Source organism: Periplaneta americana, chromosome 12, assembly GCF_040183065.1.
Source record: "Periplaneta americana isolate PAMFEO1 chromosome 12, P.americana_PAMFEO1_priV1, whole genome shotgun sequence".
Classification (NCBI taxonomy): domain Eukaryota; kingdom Metazoa; phylum Arthropoda; class Insecta; order Blattodea; family Blattidae; genus Periplaneta; species Periplaneta americana.
The window spans coordinates 62,096,023-62,123,088 of record NC_091128.1 but is presented as its reverse complement, the minus strand read 5'-3'; the positions used below and the strand labels follow the sequence as shown (position 1 = coordinate 62,123,088).

Genomic DNA, 27,066 nt, shown 5'->3' with positions numbered 1-27,066 from the left:
GAATTGAAAAACAAATGATGCCCTAGGAATGTGTATAGGCTAACGAAGAGCTATCTCAATCGTCGTAAAGTCAATTTGACAACAGGTGAACCTATAGTTGCGACTGATGTAACTAGAGGGTGCCCCCAAGGTTCATTGTGTAGTCCAGACGCCCGTTTCACAATGTAAATTGTAAACTTCTATTTCACGACCTTTGTTTATAATGCTGAATTATAGAAAGGAAATCAAATCTTTACAAATGAAATTTTGCGCACTTTACAAGTGTTTTTTTACAATAAAAGAGTAATTTTACAAATGTGTAAACTTCACTTGTAAAGTTAGCACATTTTCTGCAATTTTTGAGAAGTGTAAAGTTTAATATTGCAACAAATTGTGAATGAACACTATATCTATTAAATTAATTTTTGAGTAACAAGATACCATTAAGATTTAAACTACAACAGTTTTGATGTTATCAAGTAGTTCTACTGACTCAGACAAAGATATTAAATTTAGGCCTAAGCAAAGAAGACGTATACGTAAAATTTTCCGGCCAAGAATTAATAACACGTTGGTATCAATGTATGAAATTAATTGAAGGTTTCGAATGAGTTTCATACTATACTTCAGAATACCGCGTAAATATTAGAGGTGTAGGCCTATAGTTCCAAAACCCGTCATTTGCTTTCTAAGTGCTTCTGAGAAAAAGTAAAAAAACTATTTGTAGTAGCAGTGTTGAGATGTGCAAGAAATGTTTATAATTGTCTTTAATAGGAAAGCTGAGGATAAAATTACATGTTTGAACTAAAAGTATGTATTTTTGTAAGAGTTATTACATTATTAAATTTGGACATATCGTGTTTTGGAACTAACTATTGCACATGTCGGATTTTGGAAATTCTAATAACATTATTTCCCATAAATAATCCATATTTTATACTAAAAAGCTATTAATTTTATTGAATCCATGGAATATAATAAAGAATTATCATGTATTTAGGTATATCATCAGAATATTATATTTAATCTCTATTAAGTGTACATTTCAAATCCTGATATTCTCTTCTCCCTGTGGTTCACAGATAGTCAGTCTTCTTCATCCTCATCCTCGTTACAAATACGGTCTGTGATATTCTTACAATATTCCAACGTTTCCATGTCTCTCCAGTTATCTTAAACATTTTTAAAGTAATTCGTTAACATTACTTAGTTTTTCCTTATAGATTGTGCATGTGTTTTTGTGCAAGTGTGATTTTTCCATGCAGAGCACGTTTTCCCCCTTTTCAAAATCCTTTGTACAAATTTACAATTCTTCTATAGTTTTGTTCTCCTCTTATCGCAACTCCATTGTTTATTCCTTTATCTTGATTCCTTTACAGAATTTATGTTTGAAATGCCACCCACTTGGTGATTTGAAAACAATTAGTATATTCGTTTTCTAGTCGTAAACTGGACAGTCCATACCTAACTTGATTATGGTGCCATTGTTATTGAAGATAATGCAATAATCTTCGGATTTAATAATGATGTTCAGCTTCTTTGCCTCCTTCTCAATTCCGTAAAAAATTCTATCCCTTGGTATGAAGGAAATGGAGCGGACTCATTTCACCTAATTTTACAATGAAGTATTTCATAACATTTCACTTTATTTCATATTTCTTGCTACGTGTATCCTTTTCTCTTTTTTTTTTTTACTGGAGGAAGTGCAGTTTTTAAATGTCACTTAATTAGAAGTCCCACCCAATTCTTTGACACTTGCAAGATTTCTAAGAAAGTTTGTCGGTAAACTGGTAGAACACGATGTGCTCCCATCCCATGATGTCTCACGTTCTGTTAACAAAATGTGTTTTAGGATAATCAGCTGCTGTGTATTCAGTCTATGAATTCACCTTGAACCAACTTATTAGGGACGCTGTAAAACACTTCGTAAAAGTGCTTGATATCACGCTGAGTTAGGAAACTGCATTGAGATTCAATTGGACAAAAATACAAAGTTCCACTTATTGTTGCATTTCCTGGTAGTGTTAACACTAGGAGGGCCATTCTTTTAAATATTTTGTAACGGTTTACCCTACTAATTCGCAGTTTTACGACTTTTCATAAATATTTCAAAAACACTCTTTCTCCAAAAATTGTGATTTTATGACACTCTGAAGGGCAGTACAGCTAATCGGTTTCAGACCGAAAGCAGTCATTTTTATAGTATAGTATATCTCTGAATCGGTAGCAGCACATGTTGTGATTGTTGCCTGCTTCAAAACTAAGGTTGGCTCTTTGTCGGCATTTATGCCTCCAAACATGTTAAATTCGGTGAAATCTATTGCGAGTGTCGTGAGATTCAAAACATTTTGTTTCCTTTATCAATGGTTTCATGGCCGGTGTGAAGCAAACTTTCCACTTTTTAAATGCCTTAAATTTCGCAGTGAATGCATGTATAAATTATAAAAAGTAAGAGTGAAATGCGAAACTTTACAGTGAGTTAGGCATTTTTAGGCGAATATTAACAAATTAGGCTCTAATAACCGTTTTATGGCATTTTAGGGCACTATAAAACTCCTTGAATACCTTTCAATTTCCATGAAACACAAATATTAATAATTATTTTTACTTTTCTCCTAAAGAAACAAAATAGGCATTTGCCCTAGAATCCGATGTCTGGTAATAACAGAATTCGATGTGTTGATATGTTTTAGAATATCAATAAATCATTCAACTCTACTTTGTAGAATGAAATAATATGACATTTTAAATACACCAAGAGATACATAACACCTAAATTTAATTTGTTCTACTCGTATGAAAAAGACATACAATGTAACAAGACGATCGAAGTTGTTTCTTCCGACCCGTCACATCTTTGTGACATAGGCCCGGTTTCTTCAACCTTTGTTAAATTACAACAGTGTGTTATTCCATTTTAACTGTAAACTTAACAGTTGAAGCATTTCTTCAACTACTGTTAGTACTAACAGACTGTTAAAACCTATGTCAATTTAACTGTCCAATTTCATGCAGTTAAATCATTTAACTCTCTGTTAGCATAGAAGTATCCAATATGGCTGGTGCGTTAGATGCTGAACTTATATATCTGGATTATTTAGAAAATGATATCCATGAATATATAAACAGAGCGGATGATTTCTGTGATTTGACAGACCGGAAATTCATACAAAGGTATAGGCTATTTTCTGCCAAGCCTCACTTTTTGCTTTCAACTTAGATTCGTTTGTTTATTCTCATTAATTGGTTTATACTGGGAAATAATTTCCAGCAGAAGGTTTCTTTCGAACGAAGAGAAATTAGTCCCACGATTTCTTTTTGTTCCAGTGTTTTCCATTTCATAACAGCAATACCAATACGCCGCTCCACGCTATTGTGATACAGACGAAGAAAGAAGCAGAAATCAAACCTGAGAGAATAGAAAGACTTCTATCCTCTCTGAATCAAACAACGGAAACAAGCGAGAATCGCAATTGTCAGAATTCAGAAAACAGAAGTGAGCCTATACTTGGTTATAGGTTATGGTTAAACTCTAGAATCTCTGGTCCTAACAGAGAGTTAACAAACAGAATTTTAAAATGTTAAATGTAAAGTTGAATAAACGCAATATTTTGAACAGCAATTCATACTTTTAACTTACAGTTAATTAACGCTATGTTAGGTGAATTTTAACAGCTTTAAGAAACCGGGCCATAAATTATTAAACGGCAGTTTTCCAGTCTTCCGGTGAACTTTGTGGCGGAAAATATGGCTATAGAATTCAGTTGTCATTGATTCTTGGAGCTGTTATTTCTCTTCAAGAGTGTCAGTATGCTTTCCATCTCCTCTGACGTAATTTTGCGGTTCTTTTCTCTACATTCACATATATTTCTCTTCCCATTTTCTCCTCCCTTGCTTCCAACGTTCTCCCCGGACACCAAACGATTTGCTCGCTCATCTATGGTAGTTGCAGTCGATCGTAAGTTTCACGTCTGGACGGTTTAACAAGCAACGTCATTGTCGTCGCAGGCAGACGCATCGTGTCACGGGACGGACGCTGCAGGAAGACAAAGGAACGCCGCCCTCGACCGCTCTGTCATTAACTGCAAACATAACTTCATTAGTAGTTACACCGCGTCCCCGTCCATGTTAATTAAATAGTGTCTGTCTAGTAAAGGGTTATATGTATATAAACACACATTTAGAGTTTTCTCTCCCACTTGGATGATGCTGTTTAAACTTTTGAGAGTAAACGGAAACTTTGTATACAGAAAGAAAAGTTTTGCTAACATTCCCGTACTTGAGCCCCATTTTATTGCGGGTTTATCTGGATCGGTAGCGAGAGAAGAGTGGCGCAAAAGAAAGATAGAAGGGTGAGTTTATGGGAAGGAAAAGCGGGGTTTATAGGTCGGGTGCAATCATTCTAAGGGCTGGATTGTAGGAAAGGATTTAAGTTGAAAGTGAAACTGGACAGTAATTTCTAACACAAAGTTTAATGCGGTGTGGGTCAGGACTATAGCTACTATATATATGCAATTTGGACCACGGCACAAGTTTAACTGAGAGAACTTGTGAACGGAATCTGCGCCTGAGCGTACACATGCGCCGTGTGTGAACCCCCCTTATCACCGCAGGAGTGCTACTGCTAAAATGCCGCGTTTACCGACTTGAAACTTGTTGACAGCATTCCACGGTTAGCGGACGGGCGGACTCGCGGGGAATTGTACGAGACGAGATCTGGCGTTTAATTAATCGATCAGTCTAAAATGATGACTATATACGTTCGCCGTATATCGCCCACACTGACTTTGCAACTTCCGAAAGCAACTATGAATTTATTTAAAAACCGAAAGTGTGACATTTTTGTTCCTCATTCCCACATATAAACTTAATGTCAAAGATAATGTTCACATGCAAAATCAGACTGTAGTATATCACTCGAACAAAATATTAGTGATAATGAATCAAGACCTTGTTAATCGAACTTACTAACTGTACCGTGTGACAACAGTATCGCCTGTATGTGCGTATGAACCACACATTTGTATTGTAGAAATTAAAGATCACGATAATCGTAACAAGAAGGTGTGTTAAAACGTAGTGACTTTCAAGTGGTCGCGTAGTTCGAAAACTAAATATGTGCGCATGTGTGAATCAGTTTCCTCGCTTCCTCCGCCCCCTACGTCGCGACAGCGAACCTTAAATCACAGCTTTCGGGCACCAAGTGAACCATTTTTAATGGAGCATGTTACTAAATCGCAAGAGATGAAGATTGTTCTTGGAAGTGAACTCCTTGCGCATGCGTGTTCTTTACGTCAAATGAAGCTAATAAAAATCTGACCTGACTTAAGTAGGCGTGGCGTACATTTACAGAAGTGAGACGTAATTAACAATTTATTGTTTAATTAAATGTGGCAGACAAATTTAAGCTTGGTGATTTATAAGTGCCGCTTCATAGTGAGTTGCTGCTGTCTTCTAGTGTGTCTGGGCATATTGCGTCACCAGGAAACTTTCCTGACCTGCCTCAAACCACATGGTATGCTCCATAGTCGGACTGTTATCACAAAATAAATTTCCAAATGTTCGACATATTGGCAAATGAATTGAAATGCTGGTTCGGATTGTTTTTAAATATTTATTTCGTTATTCCCATAAGTTACCTATAAGTTAATTACAATTTTTATTACTCACTGAAGTCTATATCACATTTCCGTCATATAACTTATAATTAATAAATAGTTTTTAATTAACAGACTCTTTTCCTTTATTTCCCTAGGCATCATCAGGTTATTTATTATGTTTTTCATAATTACGTGACTGACATTGCAGCATATAAATTTAATTATTGTCATTTTTGTCATTTGTTGCGATTTTTGTTACAAATTATGTAGCTTGCTATTGGCTTAATGCGCGATGTTAATATTGTTTATTTTAAAGGCTTTGCCTAATTTATTTGGTATAAATTTATTATAAATCTCGGTTTACCAAAGTTTTCGTTTTTCTTTCCTTTTAGAGGTATTTCAAAAGTTGTAACATCGGTTTGTATTGTTTTTCTTTCTTTTCTTTATTATTATTTTCCCATTTTATTGGTGCTGTTTCAAATATTTCATTTTTTTTTTATAATTTTTCGTTCTTATATCTGTATGTAGCAATCTGTTAGAAAACTGAACATACTAACTGTATATGAATAAGGTAGGATAGTATTAATATGAATAGGCTTTCTGTGATTTGTCGTCGTGGGTTTTCTGTATACAGAGTGAATGGCGGTTATTCTTTGAGATATTTCAAACAAAAAAGTTTAATACAGTTTCACTCATTTTTGCTTCCTTTTCGAAATACAAATTGTTATATATGAAACATTTCATTGCGTGTTTTGGGAAAACCATTGATTTATTTCTTAATTTAGTTAAACCTAAATGTTTCACATCTGCTGCTTTACTACACAGTACAAATTATGGTCCACGTCTATATAATTCAATAATAAAATTACATCCAGAAGCAATGAAATTTTCAGATCCAGAATTAAAAAATTTATATGACAGACTTCCCTGTATTATATTATGTATCATGTATTTTAAAACAAGATTATTTCTATCCTAAGTATATCCTATATATACTATATCAACATAACCTGTACTAATTATATTACTAATAATAAGTTTAATATTAATCCACCAATCTCAACATCGTCTCTTTTTTCACTTAGTTATTACTAATATTATTATTACTTACTTTATTATTATCATCTTTATGTCACCTTTTTTTTCTTAAGTATTTTGTCTACAAAGTATGTATATTTATGTAACGGAACTGTCCCCGAACACGAGCTTTGCTCTTCCAGGGTACTTTAATGTAACGTTTTTATGTATGTTTATGTAATTCCTAATATGTTCAGTCAGTTTAAGAGAGCAGTGTATTATGATAATAAATTATTGAAAGAATTTTAGTTCTGTACTTTAAATGTGGAAAAATTTAATTCGAACAAATGTAACATTGTAAAATACATTTGCAGAACGAAACATTACATTTGTTCAGATCAAATTTATCCAAATTTAAAAGACAAAACTAATATTACTTAAATAATTTATTATTATAGTACACTGCGCTCTTAAATTGACTGACCATATTGGGAATTAAATCAATGGCTTTCCAAAACACGCTATATAAAACAATTTTTATCTCGAAAAGGAAGGAAAAATGAGCAAAATTGTATTAAACTTTTTCGTTTGAAATAACTCAAAGAATAACCCCCTGAAATTAATTATATTACTTACGGTTCACTAGGCAGAGGATCCCGATTGCGCTCAAGACAAATTTCTAACTGTTTTAAAGCGCCCGACTGCGCGCGACGATTATTCCTGCATTTTCATTCCCAATTCCTGAAGACAAAGGACTCTCTATAAATGTTAGCCTATTTGCCATTCTAGGTATGGTTAAAATTCAGTGTCATATGTATGCCGAATTTAGTATAGGGTATTTGTAAAGAAGTTAATATATGCATACCGGTATTAAAACAGGGAATTGGGGAGAGGATGGTATTTTTTTAAACTTTTTTCCTATTTGGTGTAAAATATTAATTTTTTGTATGTAGAGGGCTCATAGCTGTAGCAACTTAACCAAATATAAATATTAAAAAAAATTATTTGGGGGACCAAATTTGAAAAAAAAAAAATATATATATATATCCAATGCAGGATTGTACTAAAACCGATATATCTAAACCGCTTTTAAAAATAGATTCAAACAGTTTTTTGCAATGTATTTGCAGAAGCATATTCTACAAACCCTCAGTAACAGAATTTTGATATTAGTCTCTACGTTTGTAAAATAAACAATTAAAATTTAATAATAAATTATCTGATTTCCTTTCTTGCAAACAAACAGGCGTATTTTAAAAATGAAATCAATTAACACACTTCTGTTACAGAGAAAAGTTTCCTAATAATCTAAGGAGTGTGTGTTCTAAATTTCATGTATGTATCTTTAATAGTTCAGAAATTATATCCATTTTTGCCTGGCAATGTAGCAAAAAAAAAATGAAGTTACTGGAAACCGATAAAAGGAGACGTGTGATTTAAAAATCCATAGCACAGGAAGTTTAAAAATGACGTCTCAACATCCGATAAGGGCACAAATACCCAAAAATGTTATGCAATGCATTCCACACATGTCAAAGTGTATTTTAAAGAATTTTTTTTTTTTTTTAATTTAGTTTACCGGAAACGACAATAAAAGTGGGCGAGTGATTTAAAAATCCATAACGCAGGAAGTTTAAAAATGACGTCTCAACATCCGATAAGGGCACAAATACCCTCAAAATGTTATGCTATGCATTCCACACATATCACAGAGTATTTTAAAGATTTTTTAACAAAAAAATACCATCCTCTCCCCTTAAAATATGCACTGAAATTATTTGGTTTTCTTGTAATAATAAGAAACACTTTTTAGGAAATGCTATCGTGAGATAATTCCTTGCCTGTATTTTAAAATTAATTCCTCTATGCACTGCCTATGCTCTTCGCAGACAGGTTTAGATTTGTAAGTATCTGTATCATTGATTTTGATGTAAGTGCATACGTTTGAATGATAGCGTCAAGAAAGTCTTATACATGTGGATGTGCACTGAAACCACTGTGGAATGAATGCCTCACGAGCACTGGTTGTTCTTTCTGATGTGATAGTGTCAGAAGCCCAAATTTCTAGAGAAAACGCAGAATCAGAATCTATGAAAGTTGTTGTTAAATAATCTCGCGCGCAGTTGACCTATTTACAATTCAGTCGCTCGCGCGCAGTCGGTACTCACCCTCAATATGCCTATTGTAAATAAATTTGGTTTTATGTTTTGTAGCCGTAATAGAGAGGAAATTTGTAAAGTTATTTTGTTCTTTTCCGAACGTGAATTTTAAATTTTGATGTAGTTTATTGAAGATTGTTACTATATTGATATGCATTTCTTTATTGCTTTCGTATACAGGGTGTTAAAAAAGTATCCAATATTTTAGGATGTGCTAGTATGCATCAAAACAAGAAAATAATGTCTAATAAACATGGGTCCTACAACACATACTTTCTGAGATCTGAACACTTGTTCATAGGAGGTGCTCAATGTGACGTCCATTCATAGCAATGCATTCCTCTACCCCAGGGGTCGTCAGCACAGAGCACGCTGGTGCTAGAGTCTCTTGCCCGCGGAAAACGCAGTGCACTAGGGTACACTCAGTAGCTGCTAGCGGGTGTGCTCTCTCTTTCTCCCTGTTGCACGACGGTGCACACCGGACAGCACCGCGTACCCTTTGCACATTTCAGCGAGTGCTGACGACCACTGCTCTACCCCTTGGAATAAGGAATCACACACTCTTTGAAATTTGTTTTAATACCTTAATGTCCACACCTGTGGAGTAACGGTTAGCGCGTCTAGCCCAGAAACCAGGTGGCCCGGGTTCGATTCCCGGTCGGGGCAAGTTACCTGGTTGAGGTTTTTTCCGGGGTTTTCCCTCAACCCAATATGAGCAAATGCTGGGTAACTTTCGGTGTTGGACCCCGGACTCATTTCACCGGCATTATCACCCTCATCTCATTCAGACGCTAAATAACTTAAGATGTTGATAAAGCGTCGTAAAAACAACCTATTAAAATAAAAGAATACCTTAATAAGAAAGTCCTGATAACGATCTTCAATTAATTTCTGTTGTAGCACGTATGGCCCTATTAAATCTATCACCAAGAACGCCTGTCCATAAGTTGATTGAGAATCGGTACTGATGCCTTGTTTCTTCAACTGCATGGGGATTTACATCAGCCTACACATGTTGATTACGAAAATTCACAACACAATCTCTGCTGAACCCCTCTCATATCCGCAACCAGACTTTTGTTTTTAGTATGCCTTACGACGTATCATTATTCCATGCCAGGGGTGTCAACTATGGTATGATTATCTGTATTGTAGGGCAGAGAAATTCATTGCCGTAAATGGACGTCACATTGAACACCTCTTATGAACAAATGTTCAGATGTCAGAAAGTGTATGTTGTAGGGTAGGACCCATGTTATTAGACATTATTTTCTTGTTTCGATGCATACTATCACCTCCTAAAATATTGGATACTTTTTTGACACTCTGTATAATTAACATCTCGTCTACGTATCGTCTGTGTAGTTTTATGTTAAATTTTCTGTATATATTTTCAATTTGTTGTAATGATTATTGGATGTTAGTAGATCTAGTATATATTTTAAAAAATAAATTGTAATCATGTAAAAGTAAGTTTAGAATTTTAACAAACAATGCAGTAAACAACCCGATGATGTCTGTCAAAATAAGGGTGAAAAGTTTGTTAATTAAAAACTGCTAGTTAATAGGTAATATTCACGTAAGTAAATAATAAAAATTGCCGGTTTGAAGATGTATAAGAATAAATTGGTAGGGGCAAGTGTGTGTGTGTGTGTGTGTGTGTGTAGCATCCAATTAGTATAGTCTAATGATAGTAATGTTAATCAGCAGTGAACGTAATATTACTATTATTAGCATATAAATTTTTCAGTTCTAGATAGTAGATGGAAGTTCTGAACTTGCGCAAGTATTTTAACGCTAATTCCCACGTGCATCAATATCGGTTAGTGTAACCACCGGTTAAAATTGTCATCTAACCCCTGTTAAGCATTTTTACAGTGGATCGATCTCGGTTACGAATTAAATAGAAGGTTATCCACAGTAATCTCTAACCGGCCATATTCGAGCGGTTAAAAGAGGTAACCAGTGATTAGTAGAGGAAGTAAAGCAAAATGGCGGCCAGAGCCACAGATGATTGTTTCGAAGACGATTATTATTGTACAGTACTTGAATTACTTGCATAGAGCGTGAGCGTGAAGTTTCTTTAGTGGAAAGAGAGAATTCTTACTAGGAATTGGGTGACAGAAAATTTCAGGAGGGATTTCGTTTGTCAAAATCTACAAATGGATCACTTGAAATAACACAAAAAGTCATATTTCTCCTATTGATCGGCTGCTTATATTACAATTCTATGTAACTGCTATTTTCTGTAGATTAAGAGGGAATACTCGAATATCTCTTTCTCTATGTCACTGGCTGAACAAAGAGAGGTTATGGACGGATCTTAGGATAATGAACCGTTCTCTCGTGTAAATGGGGTCCTGGATCGTATACACATTCCTACTAATCTTCTGCATCCTTTTCCTTTATAGATATTCCATCTTTTTATATAATATATTTAAATCTAGTAATTAAATGTATCGATGTTTCAACCTGACATTGGGATATAATCATTTTTGCATTCAATTTTCTATTTTGTACGATTTTAACCTAACAGCACTAAAAGGCAAAGAAATGCAACTCGCAAATATAACAGCGCCCAAAGGCAAACAAATGCAAAGCGAAAATGTAGGACACGTTCATTTCGATGTAGAATGGAGAGAGCGCAGTCGTTTTTAGACGTTGACTATTATCTTTGCAGCGGTATGGATGCTTTCCTTTAGTCATTTTGTAGAAACAGTGTACCATCATAGACTTTATTCTGGTTAAATGAGGTGTCAGCTAACCATGTTTAAGTAATCGGTGATTATGAATGGTGCACAGAAATTACATTTTAACCACTGTTACTGTTTTACCGTCGTTTCGTAATCTATTATTACTGCGTTTTTAACCGATGTTGATGCACTTTGCCATAAGTTTGATAAGTTCAATTCAAACCACATGGTGGATGGCAATAATGTTCAATTGTAACTAAAGCTTTTATCTTTTCGCATTGATCTGAAACAGTTACATTATTTCTTTCATGATCAAATTTTCCATTCGTATCTGAGTATGTATATCTTGATGTTTCCACATTTTTTTTTATTATTATCCAATTTAATAAACCCTATTTCACCCTGAGGTATATTAGGGTTATAGTTGGCATCAAAATACATATTTTATAACCAATAAACAAAAGTAAAGTTATTATATAAAATAGTGGTCACAGTTCCAATTCACATGAATTATGTAGAAGAATGCGCCTTAATGAAAAATGGATCCTATTAAAGATTAATGAGATGTTTGGAGAATAACCAATACAAAAGATATACAAGAACGTCTAACCGTTTCAGAGTAAATACACGACCTAAAAAGATAATCATTAGTACATTAATATAACAAAGTTTGACTTTCACTTTCAAATTAATACTTAATTCATGAACAATGGAACAATTAAGAGTATTAAAGGGATATTACAAGCAATGATTTACGGTTACAAGTTACATACGTGATTCAGGAACAAGTGCAATAATCAAAATAAGACAAGTACCTAATGACTTGTAACTAACGAATAACGAAATTCTTGAAGGGCAATATATAATAGTAGGGGCAATACAAAAGATTTGAAAACAAATGTAAACAGTAAAGGAATAGTAGAAAAATTGACTTGAAATTACAATTAAACACATTCTTTTTAAAGCAATAGGTAACAACAAAGAGATACTGATAACAATACACTGACTGTAGTTACAGATTAAACACATTATTTTAAAAACAAAGGATCAATAGCTATTTTCAGGCATTATATACATCTTCTTGACGTTACTTCGTATATTATTTTGTGTTTCAATCTATTTCAAATTGTTTTTCACTGTAACAACAAAAATATTTTTCATAAAACCTCAGGGCATTTCTCTATATTTATTGTATCATGTACTCTTTGTCAATGGCAACCTGTGATGGTTATAGGAAGAAATATATATAAATAAAAATAAAATAGCTACTAAACACATTATTTTAGAAGCAATAAGTAGCTATACTAAGAGATGACTTAAAATTTACGAATTAAATACATTATTTAGTAACAACAATTGGCAATAAGGAGGTATTACAAAAAATGACTCAAAATTAGAAATCAAATACCTAATAAAAAATTAAAACCAATAGTACAATTATAGTATGCGAAATTTAAGACTTACAGTTTCATAATAGTTGATTAGAACTAATACGATTTTTTTCCCCGGAATAATTTAATATTTTATAGTTTCACGAATATTCTATTCAAAAAGGACATGAAATAATTAGGCCTATATGATTTAGAGTTGGTAAGTATATTGGTTAACGGTTCGGTAAATGTATAATTTAAAATGTTCAGTAACAACTCAAACTCGTATCTTTCACGGCAAAAGACTGGACAATTATATAATACATGTTTGACATCTTGAGATTCCTCCCCACAAATGCAAGTTACATCGTCTTTAATATGGAATGTATTTAAGTATTCTCCGAATTGATGTTTCCACATTATATGGACTATTAATCCGGGTTTGTATGTTATTTTAAAATTTGCTGTGTCTTCATGTGCGTTCATTTCGTCACTGCAAGTAATTATTTTAAGTTGTTATTCGAAAATTGGCTGCAGACTTTTTTGTACTAATCACTCATCACTTCTTCGCAGCAATTACCTTCTACGAAGCGAGGCGGAAGTGTTATCGCCATCATTACACACGTTTTCAAAACATCTTCAGTGCCCGATGGTAATTTGGAAGGTGCGAGATGAAGTGTGACGTCATCCCCCACGTATTTTCGTTTCCCACACGCGGAACCGTCGAGTTACATTATCCATTTTCTACTCCGGTATCTGTCAGGAATAAAATGTCAGCGTATATCGCTATGTAACGAGATATTTCGATCACATTGAAACTCAGAATTATGGCATACTATTTCCTCGCTTTCTGGCAAATTTTAACACGCAGACTTGAGATCTATTCTACATTCGTGAAAAGATTAAATACCAGTTTTAATGTTTACCCTTCGAAATTGCGAGGAAGAGTACGATAAAGAATATAGATTCAAATTTAAAGTTTGGGTAATTAATAGGGCGAATGCTACATTCAGTATCCACAGGAACAATTTTTAGCACTACAAATTATAATGATCATAATAATAATAGGAGCAGAAGAGGGGTTAAGAACATGATTTTTATACTTCATAATTTTGTCAAATTTAAGCATAATACTAGTTAATTATTAAATCGGGGATTAAGTAAGCTTAACGTATTTTACCACTAATTACCTGTTAAGTTACTTAAATAGGCAACTTTTAAGCTTCACTAGATTAATATTTAACTATTGCGGTAGTTTAACGTAATCTATTAGTTTCGACATGGTGTTCGTCATCTTCTGTATTCTAGTGATGTTCCGCGCTACCTCTATTTTCCTGTTGGTGACTTGGTACTGTTGTCCAAACAGGAGATTAACCGTGAAAGGAATGTGCTTACTATTGCGTCATCTATTGGAGCGAAGTACATGAATAATATTACCGTTATAACGTCAGTTTAAAAAACATGCGCTCTGCTGCATATGTTATTTCCTGTATAGAGAGAGATTAAAAGACCAGGAGATTAACAGTGATCTAATTTTGTAACTAGGGTAGTATAAATATGTGTGTATCAGTGTTATCGTTTGTGCTTTGAGAGTTAGCCAATGGAGATCCGTGTACCCACGTGTGTGACCTTATGACATCTTATGACATCAACATTCATTCATGACATTGCCCCGCTGCGTCTCATTCCCCTGAGACTCTCTCCTGGTTGGAGTACAGTGGAGTATGGTGTGTGGATAAGCTTCAGGGCTTCTACCGCGTTGTCTTGGTGTTATTGGCTGACGTTTCGACCGCTGTGTTGTGGCCATCTTCAGAGCAGTTGTTGGATAAGGAAATAACTGCTCTGAAGGAAATATATTTCCTTATCCAACAACTGCTCTGAAGATGGCCACAACACAGCGGTCGAAACGTCAGCCAATAACACCAAGACAACGCGGTAGAAGCCCTGAAGCTTACCCACACACCATTTAATGTACACCAGCCGCGGAAGCCTACGCGAACACTCACAGTAGAGTTTGTTTAACTTATAATTGATATGTATCGACAAGGGTGTCTATAATTTTTTTATATTTCTAGTGTCTAAATTTTGGCAATTTGAGTCAGTGTGTAGGATTTTCATATATATTTTTTAATATTTCTGTAGTTGTGATTGGAGTTTGTTGTGTTTTCTGCGTATGTTGAATTGTTGTGTGATTTATTTATGCTTGTGATATGTTTCTTGTATCGTGTTTGAAAAGATCTCCCAGTTTGTCCGATGTAGAAGTCGTTAAACTATTAGGTTATATGTTAGGTTATATTTTTGTTTTGTGTCTCTTATTAGTGTGTTGAAATGTTTTTGTGTTCTCTACGCAATGTTGTATTTTAAATTTCTTGAAGGATGTTGCAATCTTGTAGGCCAATGTGTTTTCATTTTCGTATATTGGTATGATGTATGTGTTTTGTTCATGTGCTTGTGTTGTGTTTCTTTGTCCCTTGTGATTATATTTTGCCTTTTTTATTACGTCTGTTATGTTAGAGTTATATTCATTTTCTTGTGATACATATTTAATTGCGTGTACTTTTTCATTATAGTTTTGTCGGTCCAATGGTATATACTAATTAGTCTGTGTACCATGGATCGAATTGCTGCATGTTTGTGTTATGTTGGGTGTTCAGATATGTACCTATGTGTGTTACCGGGGTTGTGGGTTTCCTATATGTTTCGAACTTATGTTTATTGTCTGATTATTTTAGTTTCTAAGAGGATTTATACGTGAACGCATGGAAAAAGAAAATCATTACACCTAGATCTGTTAATATTTAAACTGCAGTTGCACAAAAATATATAACTATAATTAATACATAACTTTTATATTGTCATGATGGATCACTTCGAATTTTGAAGATGTGAGACATAACTCTTAAGGGCATAGATTTATCTTCATTCAATATTAAATATGAGAAAAAAATATTTGCAAACTTGCATATTGAGTGTGAGTGTATACTTACTTATGGATTTTAAGAAACCCGGAGGTTCATTGCCGCCCTCACAGAAGCGCGCCATCGGTCCCTATCCTGAGCAAGATTCGTACTCTTAAATTTAAAATTTCGAAACAATATATCAATAATCTGGCTGATGTATCTACTTATTATCAGGCAGTACATTTCATTTGACTATGATGTCAGAGTAAGAAAATTGCTTGTATACACCTGAGGTCTGGTTAGTGAACTATGTTATAGTTGAGGAGGTGAGACCTGGCATATGAGCTGTGCAAGAAGGGAAAGAATAAGCCATTAGAAAGAGAGCTTGTTTCACCATAGTTAATATTATACGAATTTACCGATACGGAAGTTGATCTCAGACTGAAACTTACCTTCCCCCTCCATACACATTGATGATGCAGCCACTACACATGATGACACAGAACAGGTCTTGCCTCTTCTACTGTACTAGTCAGCGATGTATGCGATGAAGGGAGAAATGAACTGGCCACCCCACCCCATTATCTCCAGGCTTAGTTGCCTCATGAGTTATTGGTGTCACGATGTTCCAACCTCTCTTTAGACATTGACTGAACAACAACATGTAAGTTGAATGTTGTTAATTGTGGACTGGACAAGGAAAACGGTATATGTGCCAAAATGACAACGTGTGGGAAAACACAAAAAACTGTATACTTGCAATTACTTTTTAATTTTTTCAACATAAAGTGTTTCAACATCTAATTAAGTTCCCTGCAAACATATTGAGCTGTGAAACAACCCATTACTGACAATATTATGTAGTGTAACTGGCTCCCACAATAGCAAATTGTGACAACGATATGTACCATGTATAATTTCCTCGAGTGATTTGTGACTATTAGCCTAAAAGGTAGAACACTATAAAATTTGATATCTAAGCATGGGAAACTGTTTCTTTTTCTTACTGACACAGGTCCTTATAAAAATCATGGTACTAAGTGTCCATGAAATCTAGCATTGCCAGAAGGTCTGCCTTTAAAGAGTTCTTAGGAGACAGCATAGCAAACTTCTCCAGATTTGTAATAGACTGCAGTGTTCGTTCTCTTCTTAGAACCTGACATGTCTTTCACTGTTCAGAATCAAATTATTCCAGGTAAGGACCAATGTTGGATGATCACAAGCAAATCGAATCCATGATACTTGAGTAATGCGCAATGTTAACGTATTTAGAGCCCTATCAGCTTCTGAAGCCACATCCAAGAAGTTTTCAGATTTCACTTAAATCACTTCGAATGCTTTTTTCATTCTGGCCGAACTTACAATGTCCTGCATCTCAACAGGAACCATGGCTCTTCCTTAGCAGTTGTGTATGGTTTCCCTTGCTGCCGTAGTTCCCTATTTTCTACATACTTTTATAGTTAGTGGGCTGTTATTATTCACGATAAATGCTACAAAACCGCTACATTCACTGCAGATCAACACAGCGAGAAACCCTCCACAGATCATACACTAGGTGGCACTCATATCGTTCATCAGGACTATACTACGGGACTTATATCGAGTGCCATCTAGAATGCACTCGTTTGACTATATAGTATAATGGCAGTTGACACTGGACATATACGTCAACATCTATGCCTAACATGGAGTCAGGCCATTAAGGGAAACATTGAGGGAGGAGAATTCGACCCGGTGCTGTGGATTGAATTCGTTGTAGCTCAGTGGTCAGAGCGCTTGGTACGTAGAACTAATGCCCGGGTTCGATCCCCGGCCCCGGAGCGTATTTTTCTCCTCAAATATTAATTATATGGAAGGATGTTTGGCACATATATCCATTACTATGACATTGGCGCTGCTACAATTATCACATTCCATGACAAAAACAAAATTTGACATCGGAGGCACTTATACCGTTTTCCATGTCTGCTCCTCATTTGTTCATTACATTTCTGCAGTGCTCGGGAAAAGTGACACAAGTCAGTTTCCACAAACCTTTTTTGATAATTTATTGACAACTTACGGAACATCTGCTCGCTTGGAAAAAAATACATAAGTATTTCTCCCATTACAATAATTCATACAGAAAAAAATCAAATCGACATAAACCAGTGTAAGTTGTCAATAAATTATCAAAAAAGGTTTGTGGAAACTGACTTATGTCACTTTTCCCAAGCACTGCAGATTTGTATCTAAACTACGTAAATATTCAATTAGATTTCATCACTTATCAAATAATTATTACGCACTTTTTCATATCGAAGAAGCTAATGGATATTTATTATAGTTGAGTTATTTTTACTTCTCTATAAATCGGTTTATAATTATTGAGAATTATTGCACCCGTTACGTATAACTCTACTATTCCATTATTATCATTATTATTAATGCATGATCTATAAACGTGAAAACTGTCATGCACAACGCCGGTTTCGGAACTCATTGATTACCAACTTTTTTCTCACTCTAAGCTCCACCCACACTTGCTCTTATTCATTCGTTGTAATATTACGTTTAACAGCTACGATGCAGTAATAATACGCAGACCTGTTAATATTCCTGAGTCTGGACGTTTTGGATCACTTTTGACCACCTGAATACATAATATAAGGGTATGATGTAAATTATTTAACAGTGAATGCTATAATGAATTAGCAGTTATTGTCCAGGACAATTTTCTAAACTGAAGATATGAATAAGTTTTAATTGTGATATATTTTTAGAACTATATATAATATATTGAATCATATGAGGAAACGAAGAGGAACGCAGAAAATAGGAAAAATTAGAGAAAGCTGGGTTTGCAGTGAAAGATCTGGCCTGAACACTAAAGGAAAATAATAAATGAATATATTACTTCCCAAGACATTCTCAGCAAAAAATGTGATATAAACATGTCCTAATCTCAATATTTTCAGAGTTACACTAATTTGAAGTTGTTAGTAAAATACCTTTTTTCTTTAGTTTTAAGGATAAAAGAATATTACAAATATAGAATGAAATATTCAGAATTGGCTAGTGTTCTGAAACTGAAAATGTATTGTTAATTGCTTTGTACAGAGTTTGTTTTTAAATTCTTACGCGTTTATCACAAAAATTGTTACAAATCATACAACTTTAGGAACTTGATTTTTTTGCAATTTAATTATGCATCCTAATGTACAGGCTTAAAGTATGTACAAGAGTGGCGTGATTTGTAACAATTTATTGTTGTGATAAATGCGTAAGAAAAAGTGTAATTTTGTACTTAAAAATCGAAAAACAGATCTATACTAAGCAACTATGGAACTCACAACACATTTTTAGCTTCAGAATAGTAGCTAATTGAAGAAATGATACTCGTGAATAATTCATTCTTCATCTGTAATATTCTTTTACCCTTAAAACTAAAATATAGTGATATATTTTACAAACTACTTCAAATTAATGTAACTCTGAAAATATTTCGATTAGGACACATGTTTATATGAATTTTTTGCTGAGAATGTCTTCGGAAATAAGCTCCGTAAGTGCGGTAAGTCCTCGTGAATCACCCTGTATATATATTCATAATCATAATCATTACGGGAGTAGACTAAAAAAAAATAATTTAATTCTACGACAAAGTAAAATGTTACATTGTAGTTGAAAAATGATCTACTAGAAATCATTTCTCTCAACAAATAATTTGAAAATAAGGCTGCAAAGCAGTGCCATCCATGGTCGCTGTTGAAGGAAATAGTTACTAAAATACATTGTAACTCAGTTGTAATGGCACCTTTATGCATGGTGGCGAACATTTGCATCATTTTATTCTACATCTTTTACTTCAACGTACTGTAGATTATGAATAACTAATGAAAGATTAGTAGCTACTGGCGTAGCTCAGTCGGCTGAAGTGCTTGCCTGCCCATACGGAATTGCGCTTGTATTAATTATCTGGATCTGGTTTTTCCGAGGTTTTCTGCAACCGTAACGCGAATGTCACGTAATCTATGGCCTTTTAAATGTCTATTTTAGTAGGTTATTTTACGACTTTTATCAACAGCTTAGGTTATTTAGCGTCTGAATGAGATGGAGATAATGCCGGTGAAATGAGTCCGGGGTCCAACACCGAAAGTTACCCAGCATTTTTAAATTTAAGAGGCATGATTTTTTACCCAGCATTTACTCATATTGGGTTGAGGGGAAAACCCCGGAAAAAATCTCAACCAGGTAACTTGCCCCGACCGGGAATCGAACCCGGGCCACCTGGTTTTGGGCTAGACGTGCTAACCGTTACTCCACAGGTGTGGACTTAAATGTCTAAACGAGATCATTGTTAATTACTTCGAGTCCTGAATAGTAGGTCCAGTATTACGACTTCGCGTCGTATCTAGACTGATAGAGATATAGGAGAGGAAATGCAATGCCGAGCGTCAGAAATTCTAGTTGATCCATGTGGGAACAAAATGAAATTCTCATTCGACTAATGGTGAGTCATCGGAAATAAATGCTTCATTCTATACAACACAACGGTCTCACTTTAATATCTGTCCAGGAACTGCACAAGCGTCATGGTGTTCAATGTTTTATAAATGCTACCAGCGCTACAATGTGAAACATCACGAATTTAGTGACGATGGCATGTTGGTTAGGTGAAGCGTGGCTTGACATGTGTATCCTGTCCACTGGATCACAAGTATATTAGTCCATGTTTCGAGTTTTTGCGAAAATGCATTATTTTACACTGCATTTTGTTTTAGATTAAATATCAGTCCATATAATATATTTTTGGAACCGAATTGGTTCTGTCAGGCTGGAAAGATCCGGCTTCAAGTATAGCGAACAAGATTTTTGATCAAATCATAACTTCAGAATGGCTCTGGGGCCAACTTATTCTTCTCCTCTTCATTTCTGCGAGTGTAAGGCGGTCTAAATGTGGTACTTACCACATCACCTGGGCCACCGGCGTAGCTCGGTCAGTTAAGGCAATTGCCTGCCGATCCGGAGTTGCGCTCGGGCGCGTGTTCGATTACCGCTTGGGCTGCTTACCTGGTTGGGGTTTTCCGAGATTTTCCCCAACCGTAAAGCAAATATCAGGTAATCTATGGCGAATCCTCGGCCTCTTCTCGACAAACATCATATCTAAGCTTAGTATTCCTGCTACCAAAAGGCTCAAGTTGCGGATAAATACGTAGTCTATATGGGCTATTCCATCTCAAATCGACCGACATATAGAGAAAATTGACCTTGCAATTTTTAAATAGAATTAAACTTTTTCTGTCCGTTGACAACTGTGATACAATGCTTTGTGCAAAGTTTGAGGCATCAGAACTTCATAGCGTTTTAATTTAAAATATTTAAATTTATGGTATTTTCATAAAATTAGCAACTTTAAACTGTTGTGGCTCCGAAACCCTTTCACCCAATGATCAAAATCATGGTTTATTTTTATGCTGAGAAATTAAAGTTTATATTGACATGTAAACAGTTTTTCTTACTTTTTATCGAAGTGGAGAAATTGAGCTTTTTCTTCATTAAGACGCCTTTGACCAGAAAAAATATTTTAAAAATATGTAATTAGATAGATAGACAGACAGACAGAGAGGCAGATAGATAGATAGATGAATGGATGGATGGATGGATGGATGGATGGATTTATTCGTTCTATAATATTCTTACATTTGCTTTATAGTATAGAATAAAGAACATGTCCAATTCTTACGTTTAAGAATAAGATGCAATACATATAAAATGCAAATATGAAATATGTACAGAATTAATACCTTAATAACAGTAATATTTTATACAATGTAGTATGTTTACCATTTAATAGTATTATAATATTTACACAGTACTGTGAAATGTCGAGAATTCATCTACAGAATAGAAAGTGTAAGATATTAAGTAATTTTTTAGTTTTACCTTAAATAATGCAGGGTTTTGGCTATGATTCATAATGTCTTCAGGAAGACTATTGAATATTTTTATCGCCATGTAACATACTCCCATTTGAAAGCATGATAAATTTGATGATGGCGTATGAAAATCCTTCTGCGTGTTTTTATACTATGTATGGCTGAGTTAATTGGAAAATTTTCTTTATTACCTAAGAGGAAATTTATTGTAGAGTATATGTATTGATTTGTTAAGGTTAAAATCTCTAATTTTTTTTAAATAATCTACATGATTCTCTAGCCTTTGCTCCAACTATTATTCTAATGGCTCTTTTTTATAATAAGAATATATTTTTACTATCTGCAGAATTTCCCCAAAATATTATTCCGTAGGACATAATGGCATGAAAATAGGCAAAATATACTGTCTTTAAGATACTGCTGTTTAGAAATTGTTGTAACGACCTAATTGCGAAGCATGCTGAGCTAAGTTTGGGGGCTATTTCTTTGATATGATTTTTTCAATTTATTGTATTATTAATATGCAAACCAAGAAATTTGGTTGTTGATGTTTCTAGTAGAGGTATATTGTTAGATTCCGCATTGAAAGTACAAATAAACACATATTTTTTACTTGTGCACCGTTGATAAGAAAGTATTGAAAATTTCAAATAAAGAAAATAAATAGTACGCGCGTGAAGTAACCACCTGACTGTGAGGCGGGAGCTAGCTGAGACAAGCAAGCCAGGAGGCAAACATATGATGTTTCGTCTAGTAGCGCATAGCTGGGCTAGCTTTATCACAAGTTTTCATAAACACAGGAGTAAAATGACGCCCAACGCTCGCTTATCTTCAGCTCTCGGCCAATGCGTGCGGTACTGCGCCGTTCAAGTCTAGGCGTGTGAAAATAATTTATTTAATACCCTCGACACTTATTGCCGAGCCACTAAGCAAACAATCCGAATCCCTCTTAATAATGCAAGGTTTTTTCTCAATATTTGTTACATTTTTACAAATTGGCAAAAAGCCTAAAAGTAAGTAAAATCAGATTAACTGTCTCTCTGTATAAAATAAAAATAAGGATTACTTCTTAACATAACCTACCAAATGTCAGCTTCAAAATGAGCTCCCGTTCAATGTTCTGCGGTAAATAGTTCCAGAGTTCAGAGCACTGAAAGAGGTTTGTTTTTATAAAAGACGCTAAATTTGTCGCTCACTAGTACGAAAACTGTTTTGACTTTCGATAGTCAATATTTTTGAAAATGCACTGTCCTCAGCAACTTGTATAAATAGGGAAAAAATTAGAGTATTAAAAAAATGCGAGGTTTTTTACTGATCGATTTCATATGGAACCCAGGTGATGCAGCAGAGAAAGAGACTGACAAACCTGTTCTTACTGTATGTTCGTAGAGTACATCCAATCTGAAATAAAAGTAGAGCAACTACTGACTTTATAATCTAAAGGCGCAACAGCCCGAAGTTGGCCAGGGCCTACCTGCGTGACAAACATTTTTTCTTCATAAAGTATGGGTACAAAGTGCTGACGGAGTTGGGGCTCACTTTGAATATGTTTCTTCGTGTACTTTTCTAGAAATTCTCTAAAGTGTTTATTGTTCAATTTATTAAGCGGTATATTAGCATTGACCAACATGGCACATAGTTCCCTGCAAAACATGAATTTCTTATCGTACTCTCTCTGAGTTTGGTGGTACTGCTTGTTTTGAGTTACTTTCAACCATATTTCTATGTGTTTTTGTATAGAAGTGTCTTTCAATGCTCCGTTTTCTTGTAAATTTTAGTATATCTGCTTTGCACAACTGACATGTAATGTAAATTATTATTGGCTCCGAACTCCTGAATTAAGTCCTCCAGCCTTTCGTACTTCGAACTTTTTGTCTTCGGCATTTTACCTCGTCACAAATACAAATGTTACGTTAAGTAAATAATACGATTTTTACATTTCACTGGTTTAAAGTACTCACTATGACCGCGTTCCGGCTTCAACACTAACTAGAGTGAGCGTGAGTAAGATGCGGTTCTATGTTGTATCAGACGGGACGTATCCCTGGGCTGTGACGTCAGGTACAGTATGAGAGTAGGTAACTGTATTCCAGCTTAGACGTAGCTGAAATACTAAGCTTAATCATATCGCTATCACTATCGACACTAAATAACCTCGTAGTTGATACAGCGTCGTTAAATAACCAAGTAAAATAAAAACCACATCACCTTCTAGTGCCGAGTTCAAGACGGCATGCCTCTCGTGGGCATAAATAGTCAAACCTTTCTTTTTCCTCTTTAATTACCTCTACTTCATACACTTTTTATTTTTAACGTTTAACGCCTATATTTGATCTACACCAGTAGAAAAATGAAGTCCACACCTGTGCAGTAACGGTTAGCGCGTCTGGCTGTGAAAACAGATGGCCCGGGTTTGAATCCCGGTTGGGGCAAGTTATCTGGTTGAGGTTTTTTTTCCGGGGGTTTCCCCTCAATCCAATATGAGCAAATGCTGCGTAACTATCGGCCCTGGACCCTTGACTAATTTCATCGGCATTATCACCTTCATTCCATTCAGACGCTTTAATAACCTTTGATGTTATATTGTCGTAAACTAAACTACTTAAAAAAAAAAATAAAAAAAAAATTTGGAAAGAAAATTAGACTTTGGTTGCCATGGAAGTACTACGTCATGTCAGGTAAACCGTGGCTAACAGGCTACGGTGTGACGTCACATTCTTAGTCATAACATGGCCAACATTGAACAAGTTTATATATAAATGCACCTGTAACATGAGTTTAATGTAGCAATTCCTTTGTTTTTTTAAAACTTTGAACATGTATTTCATATTATTAGGCGATTGTTACGATGGCCATGACTAGACCATGATAATCACATGACTCCTATTCGCGCTGTAGTCTGGCTTTCTCGTTAGCTACGAGGTAAACTCAATAAGCCAACTAGTCCGTTCCTATACACCAGGATCGGTAAGGAATACTTCCCGCTTTGGCAATACAGAACTGGAGTAGAGATGGCCGATATTTCACAAACCGATACTTTGTCACAGGTATTTTTTTGTCACAGGTATTTTTTTGTCACAGATAAACCTGTGACTGATGACGCGAAATATCTGTGACAAAATATCGCTATCGAAATCTGCTCCGTATTCAGTACTCTGTGATTGATATTTTCTCCTCTACGTCGTAGGTTTGCGCGTGCGCACGATACAATAACAGCAATCTGGCGGTAGTTTCTCCATCTTATTATAAATGATGTAGTTATTACACGATTTAAATAATAACACCTTTGGTTACCAGTACTTAATCTTGTGTAAAATCCTGTCTGAACAACTGTTTTGTTTTGTAATTATTTTCTAATGTTTTTCCGAATACTTATGTTTCATTAATTTTTATTCTATGACTCAGTATTATAATGTTAATGCACGACTTAAAATAATTTATCCATTATATTATATACAATAAAAAGGATTAATTTTTAAAACGATTAGGATAATCATATAACCTCAATTTCTCCATACCCACCTACATTTTAAAATGATCAACTGGTTCAATATATATAATATAACCTCTTGGTACATGAGGTTAACTTTTGACATGTTACTGTTCAGTTAGGTAAGTATTTATTTGTTAATGGTACAGTACATAATTTCTTTGTTGGATTTTCCCGTATAAATCACTGATGAGTGGTGTGTATAGGGAAATCGTATTCATATTTCACTGCTCTTCAATATTTCCTGCTAATTTTTATCGGTGTGACAAAATATCGGTGTAATTCATGCTACGTATCGATATAAAATATCGGTGTGACAAAATCACCGATAAAAGTCACAGATATTTAATTGTCACAGTCACAGTTGTCACAGATACTTGAAAGTATCGTTTAAGCTCATCTCTAAACTGGAGCGTACCCGTATGGAAACATAGCTTAGTAACTGAAGTAGGCCTACTGTGTGGTGACATGCACTAGGACTGTACAGTTGTGCTGTACATTAGTGACGCGGCGATGGAAGGTCTGCTTATTTCTTATCAGTAGTACTACTCCTTGTGTGATTGTAAATAAATTGTTATTTTTTGGCTATTTAAATTATTGTCATTACTTTTTAATAGGTTATTTTACGACGCTTTTTCAACTATTATGGTTATACAGCGTCTGAATGAGATGAAAGTGATAATGCCTGAGAAATGAGTCCGGGGTCCAGCGCCTAAAATTACCCAGCGTTTGCTCTTAATGGGTTGAGGGAAAACCTTGGAAAAAAACTCATCTAAACTCACTTGTCCCGACAAGGATTTGAACTCCGATCGTTTCACAGTCAGGCGTGCTAACCGTTAATCCACAGCGGTGCATGACTGCCATTATCTGTTCCTCCATTCACTGTTTGAGTCGCTTGAGAAACTTCTTGCCCCAGCAACTAAAACTTACCCTAGTGCAAACCCTAGTAACGCCGCACTTCGATTATTGTGACGTTCTGTTAAGTGACCTAAGTTCTGAATTGTCAGTCAAGTTACAGCGAGCTCAGAATATGTGCGTCAGATACGTGTGCAACATCCGACGGTATGATCACATATCACCGTCCTTCGCAAGTCTCTCGTGGCTCCGACTTAAAGAACGTATAACTTTACACTCTTTGTCTTTACTCTTTCGAATTCTGCACACTTCAACACCAAATTACCTTTCGTCTCGTTTCTCTTATCTATACTCTAACCACGATGTAAATACCAGATCACTTATCTGTGGCACGCTAAGTATACCTCTTCATAGAACATCTTGTTATTCATCATCTTTTACAATATCCACCTCGCGTCAATGGAATTCCTTGTCACAAAGTATTAGGGGCTGCAAGACAATAAACACCTTTAAGAACAGCTTAAAAGATAACCTTATTAGCATTTCACTCCAATCATACTGATTTAAACTATCACTGACTACATTGTTACTTTTTTCTTTAGACATCATCCTGATTGTGCTGTATTTTAATTGTCTCGTAATAATCTCTTTCTATTATCTAATATTATTTGAAATATATTAACATTCTATGTATTTTAGTTTAATTCTGCTACACAGTTTATTTCAGTGTTTAATTAATAGTTCATAGTATTTTGTTGTTTAATTTGTAAATAACTTTTGTATACATGTAACTCTCATCTAAATCAAATTGTTAGATTCTTTGTAAGTTCATGCATATGTATATACACTTTTTGCTGGTTGAGTGGAAGAGAAGGCCTTACGGCCTTAACTCTGCCAGCTAAAATAAATCATTATTATTATTATTATTATTATTATTATTATTATTATTATTATTATTATTATTATTATTATTATTATTGAAAAATAAATTATTTCAGTAATATTAGAATTATATTAATAATAATAATAATAATAATAATAGTTTTATTTTCCCTGGCAGAATTAAGGCCATCAGGCCTTCTCTT

At 34.7% G+C, this 27,066-nt stretch overlaps 1 long non-coding RNA gene across 1 annotated transcript in view; it reads left to right on the top strand.

The window, feature by feature from the left end:
- Positions 1-4,630: 4,630 nt before the first annotated feature.
- The window catches only part of LOC138710039 (uncharacterized), a 77,267-nt gene continuing 54,831 nt past the window's right edge, over positions 4,631-27,066 (top strand). Inside the window, exon 1 of the long non-coding RNA XR_011335031.1 lies at positions 4,631-5,494. This is a non-coding gene — a long non-coding RNA (uncharacterized lncRNA). The remainder of the gene's footprint in view (positions 5,495-27,066) is intronic.